We start from the raw sequence: 18,880 nt of genomic DNA, 5'->3' as shown, positions 1-18,880 counted from the left end.
GGGGGGGCTCCGCCCCCTGCGACCCTCCCCTTAAGGCCACTACCTAACACATCCATCTAACCAAATCCAAAGTGATGGTACTGCTGTATACATTGTTATACTATCACCATTATAATATACTCTATAAATTAATGAAGCTTACCTTAAACTATTGGTTCATAAAGATGTGCTGCTGCCTTGAGGAAAACGTGAAGCCATTATGAAGGTTCCCTGACATGCAACTTAAAGTAGGAAGTGGCCAGGTACCCGACGAAGTGTTTTTTTCTCCTACCAAATTTCGGCACTAAATTCTTCACGTCCCGCCACTTCCTGTCCACAGTATTGGTATGAGCCTGTGTCTGGGGATCAACAAAGTGAAGGCTGTGGTTAACAGTCAAATGCTTAAAACCTTCCTCTGCCAGACAGTTATATGCTTGCCAACAGTCAGAAATTATGGTTGTGTCTGGCTCGATCCTCTCCTTAATTAGCGAGAGCAGGGTGTCATGATCCCGGGTTTCCACGGGGACCAGAAAAAACTCGTGATTCGCGGCAAATACCACCAAATACCCACTGGCCGTCTATTACTCGGCCAACGTTATATTTCCGTTTGCTGAATTTTGACTCTTCAATTTCCACTGTACAATTGTTGCTGCCAATTTTCTTGCTGCGCCGAAATACCCAATTAATTACAACTTCCCTGCAAAATGACGACCAATCGCATACAGTACCTTTATTTCATTTTAATTCAGAAATGGCCACTTCATAGCAAAACCAATTTTGAACCCACAAAACTATAAATTTTAAATTAGTTTCAATGTCCAGTTTTCCTTTTGAAAACCAGGTACCCACAAACAAAGACACTTTATAAGAACAACGCTTACGTCTACGTCCTTTCGTAATGTAAGATTTATCACACCTAAAACTATGTTTCTTATAATCAACCCTACACACTTCGTGACAATGTGGACAATTTTTATTTTGTAAAATTAAATTGTTTCTCTGGCTCAAATCCACTAGTTTTTCGATATTCCCCGAATAGGCTAAAACAAATTCACCGTAACTTAAGAAACAGTCAGCACAAGAAACTGGAATTTCAACTTCTTGTGCTATATCAGATGACGTGCTTGCTACGGCCTCCATGTCTAAGAACGAAATGAAATGGCTGGGTAAGATAATGTATTGTCGCACTGTGATTGGCCAAATGTCGCGCTCTGATTGGCCAAACGTGAAGACGTCATAGTGGACTAGTTTTTCTGCGGGTTATAGTAGTTACAGGGCTCATTTGAGCTAAAAACAAGACACAGTCAACAATAACAACAGACTTAAAAAAATCTGGGAGGAAGACAAGAGTAGCGTTAGTTTGATTGTCGATATTTCTACTTATTGAATTTCACTAAATTATCTCACTCGTATACCACTATTTACATGCATTCCTACACATTCTAGTAAAAATAAATTTAATATCACTGATATCTTCCTGCGGCCCTCTCCTAGACATTAACCAAATTCTTTTGAATTTAGGTACTCGGGGAACATTATCATGCTGTAGGAGTCAATAGGTCCTTATTAGGCATGATAGAATTAGCTGAGAAACACCATTAAGTACCCATAAACCCCCATATATCTGTGAGAGGCCTTACCTGGTTGTATTTATTTTAACCAAAATGAGATTCATAAGTCTCCTTAACAATGCATGGGTTACCAACTATTTCATGAGTATCAACGGCATAGTTATGTCATCCTTAAATAAAAGGTCTTGCAGTCCATAAGTCACTTTGTTATAATAGGGTAATCTCAACTCTACTTTAGCTAGAGAGGGATGTTTCTGTAGACGGGTGCATCCAACAACTAATTTTTGAAGGCTTGTTGCCCTTTGAAATTATTAAAGATGTAGTTAACGACAAGTGGTGAGTGTGGGTGAGTACTACCCACTTTTTTGTCAAAGACTCTTCGCTTTTATCTTCCTGCAATGAGGACAGATGTACTGTCTTTTTCTATCCAAAGGCTATGTAATGTTTTTGCCTTTGTTATTGTGGAAGTGAAGGAGAATATTCATAAATGTTTGGGAATGAGTGAACATTGCAGTTGGTATGGCTCATGAGCGGGGAGTTGTGGCTTCTTTCCCATCCTGAATCAACAGAGGGAAGGGTACCGTACAAGGTACCTCTTCTGTCTTCGTTTTGGTTGATGGTGACTACCAGCCTGATCGGGTGTCGTGCCCCAATTATTTTGCTAGTTCCATTCTTGGGACGGACCACTTGTATTTGCAGGGGGACAGATGTACCGAGTAGCTTGCCCAGTTCTTGACCAGTATGATGGATGAGAGCACATGGATTTGATTCTACTGCTCTGAATGCACCAGAGCTTGGCTCTGTTTTGTGAAGGTTCTTGTAATGAGTGCAACGAATTGGGGGGAGGTGAATGTGTGGCTCTGTCTTTGTGTGTAAGCACTTTTTGTTAGTACTTGGAGGTCCAAGAGAAAAATATCCAAAAACTGTGTGGTGTTCTTGCTTTGGGAAACCATCAGGTGTACCTACACTTCAGTCAACAAGGGGCATGAAGGTCCATTACGTGCAAGTGCCCACAGAGGGAAGAACCTGTCATTGGGTCAGGTACGAAGGCAGAAGTCTGGAAATGCCAGACAACCTTTACCTTTCACTTCCTAGAGGAGTATGCATACCCACAAGTCCTTGACTACCTTTGCCCATGGTCTGTGGTAGTTATTAGACAGGTTTTACAGCCAGCCTGGCTCCCTCATGAGGCAAGATGCATCTCATCCTAGATAGAAGTTCTCACATAAGCCTAGAGTACAAGATAGGATGACTGGCTTTCTACTTTTCTGCTCTCCCTTATTGGTGCATCTGACGTGTGGTCCGGCCTATAACAGCCACTGTCATAGACTGGAACAGACGTCAGATGCAGGTAAGTTTCATAACGGAATAACTTAACAGTTCCTACACAAATGCAGGAAGGGTGGAGTTTAATCTCTGCCCATCCGACTAGCTACAGATCTCCATCTTTGCTTTCAGCTGTTGGGTAGTACAGACGCAGTTACGGTGACCTCTTCTGGGCGTTTTATTCTTTTAGGAGATTATGTTGGCAGATCATTGTATGTAAGGAATATTTAAAGGAAGAAAGGCTTTGCTGTTTTTTATGGATAACTCTAGTTGTGTGACAAAACCTGCAAATATCCATATTCTTTTTCATGTTAAAGAGCATTCCTGTTTGCTTTTTATTTCCTTGCTTGTGTGGCCCTGTGATGATGATAACGTAATCCTAAGTAAGTTGGCAACAATCCCTACACATGGATGTTCAATGTCACAGAAGGCTTTGCTGACCTCAAGTGTGAGGGGGAAGTGTGCTGTATATTCAGTCTTGCCAATCCCAGAAAGGCAATATGGTTGTATCAACCTGGTTGTACTGTCAATTTTTAAAGTTCCTGTCGTCTCTTTCCCCGTGAGTGTCGTCATCGGCCTATACGACCCTGTAGGAGGCTAACTTTAAGCAATTCCTTTTCCTTTACATCATCTTTATCAGAGTCTTTACTGCTATCTTCTGGAGAAGAACGTGTAGAAGACATCATCAAAGAAGCCCTGAAAGACCGTTTGATAGGAGTTGCATATGTGTGACTTACCAGAAACCTTCCTTTTTGATTAAGTGCACAGAGTTGTCCCATAGTGGTAAGGAGCAATGGCACAGTCAACTCTGGCGAGGTATCTGGGTACTCGGTAGGGTTGTTGACACACCTTTTACATTTGCTCAGTCTTGTAATGTGAATTTCCCCATAAGTTTTACTTTAAAAGATTTGTGATTTCAGACAAGATTTGTTAGAGGCATCTTCCCTATAGTCCTACTCCCAGATAAGAGGGAAGATGGATAAAATGTATTCAAACCCATTTTTTATATACCTCCGCATACATTTGGATAACATATTCCATACGAGGGTATACTGTACGTTCTCCTATGACCGTGTGCCATTTAATCTTGGTACAGGTTTTAACTTGATGCATGTGACATGTGTAGACCATTCGGTGGTTGCCAGGAGTCCATATGTTCGCTGCTGTGCAGCTCCAGTTACTCTGACAATTCATTGGAAAGTTGAATGAACTAAGATTCAGTTCATAGGGACTTTCTCCCTTCTAAGGGTTAGTTTCATATTAGATTTAAAAATGATTAGTACTTTTCTTAATAGTACAAACCAGAGTCCTTAATTGTTCCGTAACCGAAATACAAATCGCGCTATTTAATTAGGGTATCATTAGTAGCTCACTTTGCTTTTGGCTCGGGTGATGAACAGACGTGTCTGCTCCCACCCTCGCTTATTGACAGCCTTAATCTTTTTTGCTTTTTCTTTGCAGTGTGTGCTTGGAAGTTGTCCTCTACCATTATGCGGAAGTGTCCCGGATTACCTGACCGCTCTTGTGGTACTTATATGTCGGCGGTCGAAACGGACCCTCACACCTTATGTCCGTTCTGTAGGGGCCAACGGCGTGATAGAGACAAAGTGTGTAGTGAGTGTAGGGAGTGGTCTACCTCCCAGTGGGAGAGGTTTTCCCGGCACCGGAAGAAGAAGTCCAAAAGGGATCTTTCTCCTTCAAGGGTTTCCTTGAAGAAAGAAAATTCCAAGGACTCTTCTTCTGTAGCCCGAACCTCCTCCGAAGCTCCCGCTCGAGCGGTCTCTTCTGAGAGGCCATCGAGTGGTAGCGTAGGCCGTTCTTTAGTTGACCGACCTCGGGGTTCGGGAGAGGGAGTTGCCTCCCATTGCGAGGCAGCTCCTCCTCCTCTCCCGGGGGAGGATTTATCTTTTAACACTGTTGCTAATGATGATTTGTTGCAGCTTTGGGCTTCCTTGGGGCTTCAGGGCTCGCCCTCCAGGGAAGCCCTGTTTGACTTAATCCAGTTGGGGGCTGCTGTCAAACAGTCGCCGGCGGGTAGCAGTAGTTGACCCTCTGTCTATTGTCGACGTTGTTGTTGCAGGGGCCTCCGACGAGTTAGGTCAAACCCCTGCCTTAGTTCCCGATGCAGCTGAAGGCTTAGTTCCTCCCTCCGAACATCCTTTGAGGGAGGAGCTAAGTCCTACTGTCTCTCCTGCTGGTGATTCTCCCCTTTGGGGGAGTTCACTGACAGAGACTCCTCTTCGGAGGACTGACGATGATCTGCCTGCCGCCCCCAGAGGACATATCCGTCGGAAGGCTCGCCCTCCTCTTCGACGTAGAGGCCTTCCTTCTCCTCACAAGGGAGTTAGGAGGCGCCTCTTGGGGTCTTCTCCGTCACAGTCCCCCGCAGAGGATCCTCCTCGCTGTGCACCGACCGTTGCAGTTGCATCCTTGGACCTCTCTGCTGATCGTTCTCCTTCGCGTGCCAGACCTTCGGACCTACCGTCTCCGTTCCTGGCTGCTGACGCGCTTTGGGCACCCACGCATCCCGTTTTCCTACGGGCACCGGTCCCTTCGGGGCAAAAGGGGCTTTCTCACAATGTGAGCAAGTCCCTTAAGCGCCAGGTATCCCCTGCGCTCCAACGTTCTCCTGCTCGTTCGCGCAATTGGCGCAAGCGCTCATCTGCGGTGAAGTCCTCTCTGCTCAGAACTTCATCCTCGGAGACAACGCCCCAGAGACCTTCTGCAGCTGAGACTACTCGCCAGCGCTCACATGCGCGCCACCGCTCACATGCGCGCCACCGCTCACATGCGCGCCACCGCTCTTCTGCTCGCCAGCGCTCTCCTGTTCGCCAGCGTACAACTGCGCCCCCTTATCTTGATGCGCTCCCCGCACGCCCACGATCTCCTGCTCGCCAGCGTTCGCCTGCGCGCCCACGATCTCTGGATCTGGGCGCAAGAAGGAAGAACCGAGTTTCTTCTTCTCTTCAGCGTTCGCCTACGCGCCATAGGACCCCGCCAGCTCGTCAGTCATCGCCTACGCGCCATCGCGCGCAGACACCAGATCCTGCTGTGCGCCCTCCTGCACGCCCACGCGCTACGGGTAACACCCCTGCGCGTGGCTGCTCACCTAGAGCTCGCAGAGATCCTGCGCGCCCACGCGCTCGCGAACAATCTCCATCGCGCGTGCAAACGCTTGCACTCCCGCCTGCACTTCCTGCTTCTTCAGATCGCGCAATTGCACGCCATCGATCTCCTGAGCGCCTGTGCGCCCTCTCGCCATCTCTGAGATCTCCTACGTGCCCGCACGCACCCTCACCTGTGCGCAGACGCTCGCCTACACGCCATCGTTCGCCTGCGCGCCATCGTTCGCCTGCGCGCCATCGCTCGACTGCGCGCCATCGCTCGCCTGCGCGCCATCGCTCGCCTGCGCGCCATCGCTCGCCTGCGCGCCATCGCTCGCCTGCGCGCCATCGCTCGCCTGCGCGCCATCGCTCGCCTGCGCGCCATCGCTCTCCTGTGCGGCAACGCTCGCCCGCGCGCACACGCACACGTGCCCGAGCGCGATCCTAGTAGGGTACTATCGCGCGAACGCCAGCGCGTTTCTCCTCAGGAGGCACAACGCGAGCTACCGCGCGAGCCACCGCGTGAGCCTACAGGAACGAGAGCAGCCAGGTCATCCTCACGTTAACCCCCCCCCCCGCAACCGCAGACCAGCGCGCTTGCAGGAGGGAGGGATATCACCAGATGGGTCCAAGAACCAACCTTCCTCTTCTTCCCTCTCCTTCCAGGCAGGTCCAGCAGTCGTGTCTACTCCATAGGATCGCCCGATCCCCTTCCCTTCAGAGGGAGTCTAGTAAGCAGCCATGGTTTGGATCCCTCATCAGAGCTGTCGTGCAGGCTGTCAAACCTGCCTTTGTTGAGATGGGTCTCAAAACTATGGCGGCTCCGACCCCACTGAAGAGAAAGAGAGGAGAAGAAACCATGGTAACTTCTCCAAGGGTCAAGCTGGCTCCTCGGACATCCTTGAGGAAGGCTCCCTCTCCCCCCCAGACGTTTTCTCCCTCTCCCATGGACAAGCATTTTCCGTCCTCAGGGGAGTCTTTCCAGGTGTGGCGTTCTCCAATCGCACCAATGGGAGAAACCCCACCTCGCGCTGGAGAATCGTCCCAGGTTGGAGCAGAGAGCCCTCAGACGTCATTGTTGGAGTCCTGTATTCCTCCCAGGAGGGAACTCAAGGATTCCAAGACAGTCCCCAAGTCATCCTCAAGGATCCGTCCAGAACCTACAAGACCCGCGTCCCCCATGTCCGCCCAAGAAGAGCCTTTGGGGACGGGAGACTTTGCTGCCATTTCTCCAGGAGGGGAGCCACAAGAGTCTGAGCATGCCTTCAGGAAAGTCCTGACCCTGATGAGGCATCTCAACAGGATTCCCGATCCTGAGATTCCTCCTCGCGAGGGCAAGGACACGGTCCTGGACCGAGTCTTTGGCACTCAGAAACCCGCTTAGGCCAGTGCAACTTTTCCCTGGTCCCAAGGGGGTGAAGAGTGCCAGGGATAAGGTCGAGGGCCAGCTCTCTGATCTCGCCTCCTCCAGCCATTCCACAGCTGGCAACAAACTCCTCCCGCCTCCTCGCATCCAACAGAAGAGGTACTTCGAGATCACGGAGGAGGCTTGTTCAGCTCTTCCCCTGCACCACTCTGTGGAAGAGCTTACCAAGGGAGTCCATCTTGAGAGACTAGCCGGCAAGTGACCTTCTCGGCGACAGAGATCATAAGCCAGGAGAAGGTCGCGAAGTGTGCCATGCAGGCTACTTCGTGGCTTGACATCTGGCTTGGATCTCTTGGCATCCTGTTGCATTCCGAAGATTTGTCTAAGGAGAGCACCAGGAAGGCCCTGGAGACCTTCCTCCTCTCGGGCACCCGCACCATTGGGTTTCTGGCCCACCAAGTGTCGAACTTGTGGGCCAACTCAATCCTGAAACGTTGTGATGTGGTGGCAGAGAGGTTCCACGCGAAGGTCCCAGCCGTCGAGGTCAGCAGGCTCAGACATTCTTCCCTTCTAGGGAAGAACCTGCCAGGGCTCCCTCCTTCATAGGGCTCTGACATCGAAGCTCTATAAACCTCCGGCACCTCAACAACCTCGCCTGTCCAAGACAACGAAACCGGCTGTGGCAGCGAAGGCAACGGTGTCGAAGCCCTTTCCTGTCAAAGACAGGGGAGGAAAGAATCCTAGAGGGAGCGGCCGAGGTCGCAAACGCTAGGATTGGCAGTCCCCCTGCATGCCCACCAGTGGGGGGATCCCTTCAAAGTTGCGCAGACAGGTGGCAGCAACTTGGGGCCGATTCCTGGACGATTTCCGTAATCAGTCAGGGATATCGCGTCCCGTTCATAACATCTCTACCTCCCCTGACAGTGGATCCAGTGTCGTTGAGCTCCTTAGCAATGGGATCGGCAAGGGGCCAAGCCCTGCGGGCAGAAGTCCAGACCATGTTAAAGAAGGGCGCTCTCCAGGAGGTCGTCGACGGTTCTCCAGGGTTCTTCAGTCGACTCATTCTTGTAAAGAAGGCGTCTGGAGGCTGGAGACCAGTCATCGACCTCTCAGCCCTGAACAGGTTTGTCAAACAAACCCCGTTCAGCATGGAGACGGTGGACACGGTCAGACTTGCGGTGAGACCACAAGACTTCATGTGTACACTGGACCTGAAGGACGCATGCTTCCAGATCCCAGTCCATCCGTCTTCAAGGAAGTACTTAAGATTCAGCCTAGACAACAAGATCTACCAGTTCAAGGTGCTGTGTTTTGGTCTCTCCACAGCACCTCAGGTATTCACCAGGGTGTTCACACTGATTTCTTCGTGGGCACACAGGATCGGCATCCGTCTCCTCCGCTATCTGGACGACTGGCTGATCCTGGCAGACTCGGAGTCAACCCTTCTTCGATACCGAGACAAGCTTCTGGGACTTTGCCAAGATCTAGGGATCATGGTAAATCTTGAGAAGTCTTCCCTGCTTCTAACTCAACGACTGGTATGTCTAGGCATGATCTTGGACACCAATCTCCACAAAGCCTTCCCATCAGCCGACAGGATAGCAAGGCTGAGGAGGGTCGCAGTTCCTTTCCTCAGACGAGAACAACTCCCAGCCCAATCGTGGTTACGTCTCCTCGGTCACCTTTCTTCTCTGGCCCGTCTAGTTCCAAATGGTCGCTTCCGGATGAGATCCCTGCAATGGCGACTCAAGTCCCGGTGGAATCAAGGACACGATTCCCCGGACATCTTGGTCCTAATGGGTCCTGCGGAATGGACGGATCTTCAGTGGTGGTTGACAGAGGAAAACCTACAAAAGGGAGTGGATCTTCTCGTCCTCCCCCTGGATTTGATGCTGTTTTTGGACGCCTCAAAAAAAAGGGTGGGGGGCCCTCGTTCTGAACCACAGGACCTCAGGCCTATGGTCAGAATTAGAAAAGTGCCTCCACATAAACCTGTTAGAAATGAAGGCCATGTATCTGGCACTTCAGCAGTTCCAACAATACCTGACGGGTCACTCCGTGGTGGTGATGAGCGACAACACCACGGTAGTGGCTTACATCAACAAGCAGGGAGGTACCGTTTCACAGCAGCTATCCCATCTTGCAGTAAAGATACTGAGACGGACCGAAGTCCACTTGATTCCACTATCAGCTCGCTTCATTCCAGGCAAGGGGAATGTGCTCGCCGACAGTCTGAGCAGGGCATCTCGGATAGTGAGTACCGAGTGGTCTTTGGATCGTCTAGTAGCCAACAAAGTCCTGACTTTGTGGGGTTCCCCAACAGTGGATCTGTTCGCGACAGCGTTGAATTTCAAGCTCCCGCTGTACTGCTCCCCAGTCCCGGACCCCAAGGCACTCTGGCAAGATGCCTTTCAGCAACAGTGGGACCACATCGACGTTTACGCCTTTCCCCCGTTCTGTCTGATGAGAAGGGTACTCAACAAGACCAGAATATTGGTCAACCTTTCGATGACCTTAATAGCTCTGCTATGGCATCACTGAGTGGTTCCCGGACCTTCTGCAACTCTTGACGGAACTCCCGAGAGAACTTCCTCCTTGACACGAGCTACTCAGACAACCACATGCCAACATCTTCCACAAAGCTGTAGCATCGCTACGACTTCACGCCTGGAGACTATCCAGCGTCTCCTCACAGAGAGAGGCTTTTCGCAACAAGTTGCGGAAAGGATGTCTCGACACCTGCGAAAGTCATCCGCAGGGGTCTACCAGGCAAAGTGGAGAGTCTTCTGTAGTTGGTGTCGTGGAAGGGGTATCTCTCCACTCGATGCCACTATTCCAGCAATAGCGGAGTTTCTCGTGTATTTGCAGGAAGAAATGCGCCTTTCAGTCTCGGCAGTAAAAGGCTATCGCTCAGCCTTAAGTCTTGCCTTCAGGCTCAAAGGAATGGACTTTTCCTCTTCGCTGGAACTTTCTCTACTCATACGAAGTTATGAACTTACCTGCCCCCCGTCGGAAGTGAGACCTCCTCCATGGAACGTGGTTCGAGTCCTCAAGTCTTTTAAGAGACCTCCTTTCGAACCATTACACCAGGCTTCTGATCGCCACCTGACTTGGAAGACGGTGTTCCTGCTTGCTCTGGCCTCGGCCAAGCGAGTCAGCGAACTTCATGGTCTCTCGTATGACATCGCCCATTCAAGGGGATGGGGGGAGGTAACGTTCAGCTTCGTCCCTGAGTTTGTAGCTAAGACTCAGAATCCAGGAGTGCCGGACCCCCGGTTCAACTCCTTCTGGATTTCGAGTCTCCGTTCTGTAACAGATGACCCAGACCATCTCCTACTGTGCCCAGTAAGGAGTCTGAGGCTCTATCTTAAGAGAACAGCTGCAATTCGTCCTCGGGTGCAAGCATTGTTCGTGAGCACAGGAAGGACAAAGAGGAGGGTCACTAAGAATGCAATCTCAGCTTGGATTCGCAGGGTTATCTACCATTCCCTGAATCCTGACCCTCCTCCGTCACGTCGCCCTAGGGCACATGATGTCAGGGGCATTGCTACGTCCCTGGCATTCAAGAGAAATTACTCTTGTGACGCAGGTTTTACAAGCAGGGGTTTTGAGGCTCGATACGTTCTCTATCGGCCCTGTGGTGGCTGCACAACAGCTGGTTTAAACCTCAGGCTCCTTAATGGACAAGTAGCAGGTTGAGGGCATTGTTACCCGGTTTTAGTCTGCATGAATGAAAAGGTATGCCTGGCTCTTATTCTTTTCTTCATTCTCCCCTCTCTTGGGGAAAGCAGCATCCTGGGTCCTCTGCACAGCTGACCTCAAACCACTGCAGGTAAACCAGGTTTCCTTGTGTTCCTAGTATTAAGTTAATACTGTCACGTCCCCATACCCTTACAAGGTGGTATTGGGATCGTCCTAACCTAGATTTCCATCTAAAGGACTCCAGGTCAACTTCCTAGGATGAGTCACACTTCACTCCTTCACACACTAGCTTACGTAGGCCGCGGTCCTTGCAGGGCAAGGCACTTGCGAGGTGCAGGGACTCCTTATCTTGAGTTCTAACACACTCAGATACTGAGTCCCCGGGCAAAAGCCAAAGCCAGTACGGCTGGGACTTACCACCCTACCTAAGGGTTAAGTCACCCTAATTAAGTAGCGTGGTTTGTATTTCGGTTACGGAACAAATGACAAATTCGTAGATAATTTGTATTTTTCCTAACCATACATACCTTAGCTGTTTAATCAAACTTGCCCGCCAGCCCTGTCCCCCGGGAAGTCCTACCTCTAAGCAAAGTGAACTACTCACCGGTGTGTGAGGGGGGGAAGGGTAGCTAGCTACCCCTCCCCTACCCCCTCGCTAATTAGCGAGGGGGTAGTAAACCCTCGTTAAAAATCTAATTGCTCGGCATTTCAGCTACGCCAAAAGTAATACTGTACCCTAATTAAATAGCTAAGGTTTGTATGTTTTGAAAAATACAAATTATCTACTAATTTGTCATATATTATATTGATACTTTCTGTCTTAACCACCCCACAAGTTACAGGCCTGAAGGTAAAAACTGCAAGTCTTGCTAACTGACAGGTAACCTTGGTTTTTTGCTACCCCCCGGTAGTTATAACGACCCGGTTAGATTTTAACGGCCATTCCAGTTTCCTTGAAAGGACTCTTATGGTTACGGAAAATACAAGTTTTAAAGTCAAATGTGAGTTTTATTTCAAATTTTTCATTCTGTACCGTTGTTAAAAGACATCTAACATCTAACTAAAAGTTCGACAAGTTTCTCCTTGTCATTAATATTTTGTAATGAGGTCAATTGTCCTTTTTAAGATTAAGAAGTTTATGTTATACCTGTATGTTAAACTGGCTTGTGTTAAAGAAAGTTCTGTAGATGTTAGAATTAATGCATTGTTTGTGTTATCCTGATGTACAGTATACAGGTAGTGTATATGATCAGGCATCGGGCTTTAGTACAAACTCCATTATGCAAAATTACTTGAAAAATTGTAGATGATGCAAAAATACTCCCAAGAAGAACTCTGTGTAACACACACATACCTAAAGATAAACTTGAAATATCTTGTTTACAAAATTGTACATGATTACATTACAGTATAATCTTGAAGTGCAAGTCAGGTTTCTTTTATTTTCTTACATCTTGGTCTTCACTGGTGCTCATATAATTTGGTTTGGACCTTCAAAAAGACTTGTATATACTGTACTGTACAGTATTTTTATTGATTATAAATTTACTGGTTGCCATAATTGTTATGTATACTGTACAATCTAAATTTTTTATTATGAATACTGCCTACAGTTATAATCATAGATGCTGTACCATTTTCTAGTATTTTTCACATCTTCATTGAGAAACTTTAATAGTTAAGGTAATTTTGGAAAAGCTTTAATAAATGCAGATACAGTATTGATAACTTCACAAAACTCCTCATTTAATAATCGGTAAAACTGTAGACATCAGTATGGCACTTTTTTAGTTATATACAATATACTGTAATTGTATTTGTATCTTGAGAAAATAAATGGTAATACTGTACAGTAATTGGAGATCATTTTCAACAGATGTTACCGTAAAGCTATGCTGTCGGGTAAGTGAGACTTCGTTGTGACAAGGATGCAACATAAATATGATGAATCTATGCCTCTGAAAGAATTCTGGTAATCAGCAGTAATGACCAAGAATTTCAGTGTGGACCAGTTCTCTTACAAACAATGTAAGTAATACAGTATCATTTTATTTGAATTTACTAAAATTATTTGATTTTCATTTTGGTACATGATTAGTATTATCAATCCAAAATCTGATACAGTACTCGTTCTTTTGGACTGATATTGAAAATCGAAAATAATTATATATGATATGAGATACAGCTACTGTTGTAAATCCTTTCTAACTATAATTGTAGACTTCATTGAAACTATATGATTTACTCTGCAGCCTCTCAGAAGGACAATATTTATTCTTTCATGTTAGAATAATGTATTTTCTATTACTTGCTTTATTTTTTTTTTTATAAATTACTGTATCTGGTATTTTTATTTAATAGTGGTGTTGCCCTTTTCACTGAGGGATGAGATCTTTTTTCTTTTTATTTCCAATGTGACATGACGAAAGCATGAATTTAGTCTAGACTTTCTTGATAAAATTCAAAGGGTAGTGAAGACGAACTGCAGTATTTTCATTATTGTAAGGGCTTACTGTAAATCTTCCTAGTTGTACCGTATTAATATTTGTGTGTTCCGTAACTGGAATACAAACCTACGCTATTTATTAGGGGTATTACTTTTGGCGAAACTGAAAGGACGAGCCATTAAAATTGAGCGAGGGTTTTGTGTAAGTGTTCTTCAATGTATAGTTAGTGTTTGTAATTATGGGACAGTGCTGAATTGGAAGAACCCCATCTTTTCAAAGATGAGCGTAAGATAAGAGGGATGTTGTTGCACTTAAATTTTGCCATGAATTTTTTTTTTTTTTAAATATTTGTCACAGTATCATTGCTCTCTGACATCTTGTACCTCAATTCTTAGTTGTTCCGTAACCGAAATACAAACCACGCTATTTACAGAGGGTTTACCTATTAGCGCAGCTGAAATGACGAGCCAATAGTTTTAACGAGGGTTAATTACCCCCGCGCTAGTTAGCGGGGGGTGGGGAAGGGTAGCTTGCTACCCCTCCCCCCTCCACACACCGGTGACTTGCTTCACTTCACTTTTGGCTCGGCGGTGATCAGACGTGTCTGCTCATTGCCCTCGTGACAGCCTTTAATTTTCTGCTTTTTCTTTTCAGCGTGTGTGTTGGTTGGAAGTTGACCTTCAGTTATTTTTTCTATATTATTTACGATGCGTACATGCCCTGAAGTTGCCGGTCGTCCTTGTGGGACTTTCATGTCGGACGTGAATACGGATCCGCACACCCTCTGCCCTCAATGTCGGGGCCGACGGTGTGACCAGGAGAACATGTGTCGTGAGTGCAGGGAGTGGTCTGCCTCCCAGTGGGAGAGGTTTGGCCGTCGGCGTAAGAAGAAGTCCAAGAGAGACCATTCTCCTCCGGGGTTAGCCTTGAAGGAGGAAGGTTCTCGGGACTCTTCTTCCGCCGCCCAAACCTCCTCCGAAGCTCCCCCTCGTCCGCCTCCTAAGGAGAGTCGGCCGAGTGGGAGCGCAGGCCCTTGTTCTGTTTCCCGACCTTCGGTGGGGGGAGAGGGCGTCGCCTCCCATAGCGAGGCGGTTCCCCCTCCTCTTCCGGGGGAGGTTATTGATAATGCCTTATCCAGTGATGATCTTTTACAGATTTGGTCGTCCCTGGGGCTTAAGGGCTTGCCCTCCAGGGTCGCTCTTATTGACCTTGTCTCGTTGGGGGCCGCTGTTAAGCAGTCGCCGGCGGTAGCAGAGGTAGACCCTCTGTCTATTGTCGACGTCGTGGTGACAGAGGCCTCCGACGTGGCTGGGCAATCCGCCGCAGGTGCTTGTGCGGGTGATGGTGCTAAAGGCTCTCCTCCTCCTTCCGTACATCCTTCGAAGGGGGAAGTGAGTCCTTCGGTCTCAGCTGCTGCTCAGCTTCCTTCTGAGGGAAGTGCTTTGACGGAGACTCCCCTTCGGAGGACCGATGGTCCCGACGATCTTCCCCGAGGCCGCCTCCGCCGTAAGGCTCACCGTCCGCTACGCCACAAGGGCCTCCCTTCCCCTTACAGGGGGACTAAGAGGTGCCTTTTTGGGTCTTCATCCTCCGGGGGGGACTCTCCTCGTCAGCCTCAACCTACAGCTCCGCCTTCCTTGAACCTCTCTGCAGACCGCTCACCATCTCCTGCCAGATCTTCGCCTTCTGGAGAACTCGTCACCCGACGGGCAACGGTCCCTTCGGGGCTAAGGGATCCTTCCCTTACGCGAGCAGTGCTAGCGCACAAGCGCTCTCCTGCTCGCCAGCATTCTCCTGCTCGCCAGCGCTCTCCTGATCTTCAGCGCTCTCCTGCTCGTCGACAATCTCCTGCTCGCCAAGACTCTCCTGCTCGCCGACGCTCACCTGCTCGTTGGCTCTCTCCTGATGTTCGCCCCCCTCGCCAGCGCTCTCCTGCTCGTCAGCTCTCTACCGAGCGTCAGCGCTCATTTGAGGACCATCGCCCTGCGGTCTCTGACCACCCTTTAGTTCCTGCTGAGCTCCCTGCTCACCATCTGCCTGGTCCTGTGGCTACGCAACATCGTGCTGCGCGTGTGTCAAAAACACATGTTCGCCGACGCGCCAGCGATCTCCCAGTTCCTGCTCGTGAACGCGCCGCGCCACCTGTCCTTTCACATGACACACGTCAACCTTCTGCTCGCCAGCGATCACCTACGCGCCAGCGATTACCTCCTCACCAGCGTTCACCTGCTTGCCAGCGCGCACAGGCGATCTAGTATCGCCTATTCAACAGCGACAGCTAGCGCGCCAACGTTCTCCAACGCTCCTGAAGGAACATGGTTCGCCAGCTTCTAGCTCGCCATCGCGCGATCGCCCACCTGTGCATGCTGCTCGCCATCGCTCGCCCCTGCACGATCGCCCTCCTGCGCATGCTGCTCGCCATCGCTCGCCACTGCACGATCGCCCTCCTGCGGATGCTGATCACCATCGCACCCCATCACGTGATCGCCCACCTGCGCATGCTGCTCACCATCGCTCACCATCACGCGATCGCCCTCCTGCGCATGCTGCTCGCCATCGCTCGCCCCTGCACGATCGCCCTCCTGCGGATGCTGATCACCATCGCACCCCATCACGCGATCATTCACCTGCGCATGCTGCTCGCCATCGCTTGCCATTACGCGGTCATTCACCTGCGCATGCTGCTCACCATCGCACGCCAATGCGTCGACATGCCATATCGCGCCATCGCCAACTTGAGCGACTGCACTCACCAGCTCGTCATCGATCGCCCGTGGATCTACATCGCCAGCGATCTTCCTCACCTACGCGGCAGCGCGTTCCCTCGCCGTCGCGCCAACGCTTGCGTTCGTCGCCTCGGACACGCGCTCATTTACCTGCCCACCCTCGCGCCCACTCGCCCGCGCGACCGCTCGCCTGTGCGCCCGCGCGATCAACCACCTGCGCGATCGCTCGCCCGCGCTCCCGCGTGACCATTCGCCCTCGCGCGACCATTCGCCCTCGCGCGACCATTCGCCCTCGCGCGACCATTCGCCCTCGCGCGACCATTCGCCCTCGCGCGACCATTCGCCCTCGCGCGACCATTCGCCCTCGCGCGACCATTCGCCCTCGCGCGACCATTCGCCCTCGCGCGACCATTCGCCCTCGCGCGACCATTCGCCCTCGCGCGACCATTCGCCCTCGCGCGACCATTCGCCCTCGCGCGACCATTCGCCCTCGCGCGACCATTCGCCCTCGCGCGACCATTCGCCCTCGCGCGACCATTCGCCCTCGCGCGACCATTCGCCCTCGCGCGACCATTCGCCCTCGCGCGACCATTCGCCCTCGCGCGACCATTCGCCCTCGCGCGACCATTCGCCCTCGCGCGACCATTCGCCCTCGCGCGACCATTCGCCCTCGCGCGACCATTCGCCCTCGCGCGACCATTCGCCCTCGCGCGACCATTCGCCCTCGCGCGACCATTCGCCCTCGCGCGACCATTCGCCCTCGCGCGACCATTCGCCCTCGCGCGACCATTCGCCCTCGCGCGACCATTCGCCCTCGCGCGACCATTCGCCCTCGCGCGACCATTCGCCCTCGCGCGACCATTCGCCCTCGCGCGACCATTCGCCCTCGCGCGACCATTCGCCCTCGCGCGACCATTCGCCCTCGCGCGACCATTCGCCCTCGCGCGACCATTCGCCCTCGCGCGACCATTCGCCCTCGCGCGACCATTCGCCCTCGCGCGACCATTCGCCCTCGCGCGACCATTCGCCCTCGCGCGACCATTCGCCCTCGCGCGACCATTCGCCCTCGCGCGACCATTCGCCCTCGCGCGACCATTCGCCCTCGCGCGACCATTCGCCCTCGCGCGACCATTCGCCCTCGCGCGACCATTCGCCCTCGCGCGACCATTCGCCCTCGCGCGACCATTCGCCCTCGCGCGACCATTCGCCCTCGCGCGACCATTCGCCCTCGCGCGACCATTCGCCCTCGCGCGACCATTCGCCCTCGCGCGACCATTCGCCCTCGCGCGACCATTCGCCCTCGCGCGACCATTCGCCCTCGCGCGACCATTCGCCCTCGCGCGACCATTCGCCCTCGCGCGACCATTCGCCCTCGCGCGACCATTCGCCCTCGCGCGACCATTCGCCCTCGCGCGACCATTCGCCCTCGCGCGACCATTCGCCCTCGCGCGACCATTCGCCCTCGCGCGACCATTCGCCCTCGCGCGACCATTCGCCCTCGCGCGACCATTCGCCCTCGCGCGACCATTCGCCCTCGCGCGACCATTCGCCCTCGCGCGACCATTCGCCCTCGCGCGACCATTCGCCCTCGCGCGACCATTCGCCCTCGCGCGACCATTCGCCCTCGCGCGACCATTCGCCCTCGCGCGACCATTCGCCCTCGCGCGACCATTCGCCCTCGCGCGACCATTCGCCCTCGCGCGACCATTCGCCCTCGCGCGACCATTCGCCCTCGCGCGACCATTCGCCCTCGCGCGACCATTCGCCCTCGCGCGACCATTCGCCCTCGCGCGACCATTCGCCCTCGCGCGACCATTCGCCCTCGCGCGACCATTCGCCCTCGCGCGACCATTCGCCCTCGCGCGACCATTCGCCCTCGCGCGACCATTCGCCCTCGCGCGACCATTCGCCCTCGCGCGACCATTCGCCCTCGCGCGACCATTCGCCCTCGCGCGACCATTCGCCCTCGCGCGACCATTCGCCCTCGCGCGACCATTCGCCCTCGCGCGACCATTCGCCCTCGCGCGACCATTCGCCCTCGCGCGACCATTCGCCCTCGCGCGACCATTCGCCCTCGCGCGACCATTCGCCCTCGCGCGACCATTCGCCCTCGCGCGACCATTCGCCCTCGCGCGACCATTCGCCCTCGCGCGACCATTCGCCCTCGCGCGACCATTCGCCCTCGCGCGACCATTCGCCCTCGCGCGACCATTCGCCCTCGCGCGACCATTCGCCCTCGCGCGACCATTCGCCCTCGCGCGACCATTCGCCCTCGCGCGACCATTCACCCTCGCGCGACCATTCACCCTCGCGCGACCATTCACCCTCGCGCGACCATTCACCCTCGCGGCGAATTCCGCAGCCGGTGTTAGCAGCAGGAACGCGTGCTCCTAGACGGCACTCGGGATCACCTTCATCCAAACACAGGTTGGTAGTGCAGGACGAGGAGAGGTTAGTACATCATTCTTCCCCACCTTCTTTTCAGGCAGGTACCGTCGTGTCCACTCCAAAGGATCGCCCGATCCCTTTCCCTTTAGCGAGGATTTCGGACTCTGTGTCCTTGGGAAGCAGACTTGGTTTGGTCCTCTGGCACGGGCGTTAGTGAGTGTTATGAAACCAGCACTCGCCGGCCAGGGTAACAAACCAACGGCTGTCTCTC

General features: G+C 52.0%; 1 long non-coding RNA gene across 3 annotated transcripts in view; it reads left to right on the top strand.

The window, feature by feature from the left end:
• LOC137629751 (uncharacterized) overlaps positions 1–18,880 on the top strand; it is a 57,706-nt gene that overhangs the window by 1,350 nt on the left and 37,476 nt on the right. For all 3 annotated transcript variants that reach the window (XR_011041601.1, XR_011041602.1, XR_011041603.1), the window contains exon 2: positions 12,925–13,076. This is a non-coding gene — a long non-coding RNA (uncharacterized lncRNA). The remainder of the gene's footprint in view (positions 1–12,924; positions 13,077–18,880) is intronic.

The sequence above is a fragment of the Palaemon carinicauda genome, chromosome 37 (genome assembly GCF_036898095.1).
Source record: "Palaemon carinicauda isolate YSFRI2023 chromosome 37, ASM3689809v2, whole genome shotgun sequence".
Lineage (NCBI taxonomy): Eukaryota > Metazoa > Arthropoda > Malacostraca > Decapoda > Palaemonidae > Palaemon > Palaemon carinicauda.
The sequence above is the reverse complement of the archived record's forward strand: the minus strand, read 5'-3'. Positions and strand labels throughout refer to the sequence as shown.